This window comes from Alligator sinensis, unplaced genomic scaffold (assembly GCF_000455745.1).
Source record: "Alligator sinensis unplaced genomic scaffold, ASM45574v1 scaffold332_1, whole genome shotgun sequence".
NCBI classification, from domain to species: Eukaryota; Metazoa; Chordata; order Crocodylia; family Alligatoridae; genus Alligator; species Alligator sinensis.
Genome location: NW_005841993.1, coordinates 1,772,869 through 1,777,868, shown reverse-complemented (window position 1 = coordinate 1,777,868; position 5,000 = coordinate 1,772,869).

Below are 5,000 nucleotides of genomic sequence, written 5' to 3'. Positions count from 1 at the left end.
TTTTGAGTGTCTCGGATGGTTTGGGGTCTAAAGAGATGTGGATAACTTTGCATTCAAGGCCTTGATCACTCTGGAGGAGGTTGTCAAGCTCATGATGGCAATGGCCAACAACTTGTCTCCAGGTCAGGATAAGCTCACCCTGAAAGATCTGTGCCACGTGGACCCTGAGGGAGATGCTCTTGCTGAACTGTTCAGCCTGTGGCTGATCACTGCTGTGTCCTGGACAGACTTAAGTAGTGTTGGTCCATGCTGATACCAAAGGCAGCGGACTTTGAGAAGGTGAGGCAGCTGGGCAACTGGTGCCCCATCACTATCAGGTCCATTGTGTTATGGCTATTCTCATGAGTGCTACCCGCACGGCTCACTGCAGCACACCCCATCAGCCCCAACCAGTGGGGGTTCATCTCAGCACCTGGGCATGCTGAAAACCTGAAGGTGCTTGAGTTCATCTTGCACAAGATGAAGTGAGACAGGTGACTGCTGGGGGTAGTATCAGTGGATATAGCAAAGCTTTTGACTCGGTGTCACACAATCACAATTCCTGGGTCCTAAAGGCCAGAGGGATGGAACAACACATCATGAATCTCAAAGAAGATTCATATCAGAAGGTTACTATGAGAGTACAAGTGTTTAGTGGTTCCACCCCGCCCATCAGCATCAAAGCTGGGGTCAAGCAAGGTGAGCCGATGTTTCCTCATGTTGTTCAACATTGCAATGGATCCCTTGATAGCCAAGCTCAAGACAGTTGGGCAGGGAGTGAAAGCCGGGAATGCTTCCTTCACCACCCTGGCATTCATGGATAATCTCATCCTGCTGAGTGACTCTTGGGAGGCCATACAACACAACATCAGAATCCTAGAAGATTTCTGCAACCTCACGAGCCTACGAGTGCAACCCACAAAATGTCAGGGATTCTTCTTGAATCTGACATGTAACTCCTATACGGTGAACACCTACGAGGCTTGGAAGATTGTCGGCCATGCAATCATGATGATGAGAAGAGGTGTGTCACCACAACATCTAAGCTTGAATGTCAGTCCTTGGGTTGGGATTGGCAAACATGATTTGGGTACGCAACTAAGCTCCTGGCTTGAGAGGATAGGGACTGCCCAGCTCAAACCAAAGAAGAAGCTCTCTTTTCTGGTGTAGTATGCCATTCCCAGGCTGCAATATCAGGCCGATTATGTGAACACTGGTCAGGTGGCCTTGGAGGCTCTGGATTGGTTCCACCTACCTGCCTGTACCTCGGACAGCCTCCTCCACTCCTGCCACTGGGATGGGGGCCTTGGGCGCCACACCTGGCAAAAGCCATTCTGGCAGTGCAAGTAAGGAGTCTGATTCACATAGCTGTCTCATCTGATGAAGTCACACAGAAAGTATCTTACACATGTGGGATAAGTGATGAAGTGGAACGGCTCTGGTTGGCAGGTGGGGGAGACATGTCCAATGTCCTGAGGTTTGAAGATCCTGATGCCCTGAAGTCTCCAGAGATACAAGGCCCCCATGAGGCTGCCCAGCAGGCATCACACCTCATCCTGGCACAGGTGATCCCCCAGCTCTCCAACTGGAGAGCTGAAGAACACTTCAAATGGGCCCAACTCAGCTTTCAGGGCCAGGGGGTGGAGCTGTTCCACAATGACCGAGTCAGCAATGGCTAGAACAGCAGTTGGGGATGATCGAGTCAGCAATGGCTAGAACAGCAGTTGGGGGTGGGTGATGGAGTATCTCCAGATCATGGCCTTAAAACTGCATTTGAACATTTATCCCCACAGGGAGTTTCTTGGGAGAGTCCAGACAGGGACCAACGTAGGTTGCTGGCACTGTGCTTACCCTCAAGGGACCTTAGGGCATATCCTGGGCATATGTCTTGCTGTGCAGGAGGTGTGGATACTCTGGCACAACAAGCTGTGTAATATCCTGGCAGTTGAGGGTAAAAAGCGTGATTGGACAGAGTACTATGAGCCGCACCTGCACAACGCAACTAGGGAACTGTGAAAGCCTGACCGCATCTTTGTCTAAGATGGTACTGCCCTGGTGGTCAATGTCACTGTGCGGTATGAAGGGGGACCCACTTCCCTCCATCCCTCTGCTGCAGAAATGGCCACAAAATACCTGGACCTGACTGAACAAATACAGAAGCTCACGGGGGCTGAGCAGGTCACCTACTTTGACTTCCCTCTTGGAGCCAGAGGAAATTGGCACGCTGACAACTGTTGAGTACTGTCTGAGCTGGGGTTGTCCCATTCCCGGAAAGAGCGGGTCACAAGGCTCCTGTCATGGTGGGCCCTGCTAGGGTCAGTGGACATAGTTAACATCTTTGTGTCTAAGCACAGGCAGGAAAACTTATTGGATGATGCACTGCGCCCTACCTGAGTAGTTGTGACACACATTGAATCTCTCTCTTGGGACCCCAAAGATAAAAACAAACAAACAAACAATACAGTTATTTTTACATGTGTGTTCATCCCTTTGGTTTCGCCTCCAAGTTGCGATCCCCCATCTCCCCTGCTCTGTCTTCCTGAATGGCTGGAGATGTTGAGGCTTGGTCATCTACAGGGTCAAGTGCTCCAGCCCTGGGTAGGACTTGGTGGCCAGGCTTTTCTGGGCATTGGATACTGCCCGGGGCAACTGGGAGAGATTCATCCTGACCATCGCTGGGCTAGGTGTGGCACTGCCCAGCCTCCCATACTGTCAAGTGCCCTGCTACCACTTGGGTAGCTGTCCTCACTCCTTTGACCCTCCTAGTACCCTCCACCTCTTCACTTTTGCTATCCCTCTGTGGCCAGTGATGTCAAAGTTGGTGCATCCTCAGTCACCTCCAGGGCCAAGTGCCTTGGCTGCGAGTAGGACCTGGCACCCCTACCCAGGGTGCCAGACACCACATGCAGCAAGTGGAAGGGATCTTTCCTGACTGTTACCAGACTAGGGACAATGCTGCCTAGCCCGCCATATAGTCAAGCACTCCACTGCTGCTCAAGTTAGTGGCTTATGCTCCTGCATCCCACCTAGTGTCCTCCACATCCATGCTAAGCTGTCCCTATCCAGAGGATGATTAGGCAAGAGGGGCTTGCCCCTCTGCCTAGGATGGTGGCTTGGAGTATCCAATGACTTCTGGCCACCCCCGTCTTGTACTGCTAGAGGGGGACCACAGTGACCAGTGCAAGCCAAACTTGACGTTTAGCCAGTTGGGTGCAACATCTCAGCTGCAGTCCCAAAGGGCCAATGGCCAGGTAAGGGGTGGGGGGGCTGCCCCACCTCCGACGATTGTGGCCTGGAGTAGTGAATGACTTCTGGCCACCCCCCACCTTGAACCACTAGAGCAGAGCCTCAGTGACCGGTGCAAGCCAAACTTGACAGTTAGTCAGTCAGGTGCAACATCCCAGCTGCAGGCCCTCTGGGGCCAACAATCAGGCAAGGAGGGATCAACCTCCTTCCAACAACAGCAGCCTGGAGTAGTGAGAGACTTCTGGCCATCCCAGTCTTGTGCTGCTAGACGGGAACCTTGGTGACCGGTGCAAGTCAAACTTGATGGTTAGTCAGTCGGGTGCAACATTCTGGCTGCATGCCCACTGAGGCCATTTCCAAAGGGCATGTGGCATGTGTACTGTGTTGGGAGGGATGACACCCTGAGAATGGCACAAAACAGACTGAAGGGAGACACTTTGCTAAAAGTGTTTCTGGCTACTCCTAGACTTGGAGTGGTGCTGCCTCACCTGACATACAGTCAAGCACCCTACTGCTCCCTTTGGGCAGCAGAATTCATCCCAACCTCTTACTCACCCAAATCTGCACTTTGTTCCACTATCCTGTGTTTCCGAGTCACCTCACTGTCTACCCTCTGCACTGTGTTTCTCTCAAGTGGTTCAGTCTCAACATGATTACCTCCCATGCTTCCAATCAGGGCAGCTTCTCATATGATGGATTGCTGGTGCATGTCAGTCATCACAAGACCACCGGACCCTCCGGTGATCACTATAGTCATAGCTGTGTTGCATGGGGCATGCTGAGCCACTTAACCGAACAGCTCTAAATAACCCCAAAGAGGTGCCCTTTGGAGCACCCTCCCGTGGAGCAGAAGAGCAAAAGCTCACTTGATCCTGATTTTCAGTATGAATACAGACCATGAAAGTGGGGCCTCATGATCCTTATGAGTTTTTGAGTTTTAAGCAGGAGGTGTCAGAAAAGTTATCACAGGGATAACTGGCTCGTGGCAGCCAAACATTCATAGAGACATTGCTTTTTGATCCTTTGATGTGGGCTCTTCGTATCATTGTGAAGCAGAATTCACCAAGCGCTGGATTGTTCACTCACTAATAGGGAAAGTGAGCTGGGTTTAAACGGTCATGAAACAGGTTAGTTTTACCCTACTGATGATGAGTTGTTGCAATAGTAATCCTGCTCAGTACGAGAGGAACCACAGGTTCAGACATTTGGTATATATGCTTGGCTGAGGAGTTACCATCTGTGGGATTATGACTGAACACCTCTAAGTCAAAATCCCCCCTAAACATAATGATACCACAGCACCATGGAGCCTCAGATGGCCCCAGATAGCCAGCCACCCCCAGCCTGGGGGCAGGCCCCGGTGTGGAGAGCCGTTCGTGGCAGGACCAGAGAGCAATCAGAAGGGAGTTGTCTCTCACCCAAAGCACACTGCATGTTCGTGGGGAACCTGGTGCTAAATCATTTTTAGACAACCTGATTCTGGGTCAGGGTTTCATACATAGCAGAGCAGCTACCTTGCTGTGATCTATTGAAAGTTAGCCCTTGACACAAGCTTTTGTCTCTGAATGCAGAACCCACCCAACTGCCACCTCTGGAGGTGAGGGGGGCACCACCATGCCTCTGATGGGCAGGCCCCTGCCCCTGGAGGCTGGCGGGAGGGGGGGAGGTGGGCAGAGGACCCTCAGAAGCAGAGGGTCTGACTGTTCTTTCCTTCCCTCTTCCCCAGCCCCAGGTTGACTTGGCACCTGGCAAGTGACTCAGCCATGCAGAGGTTC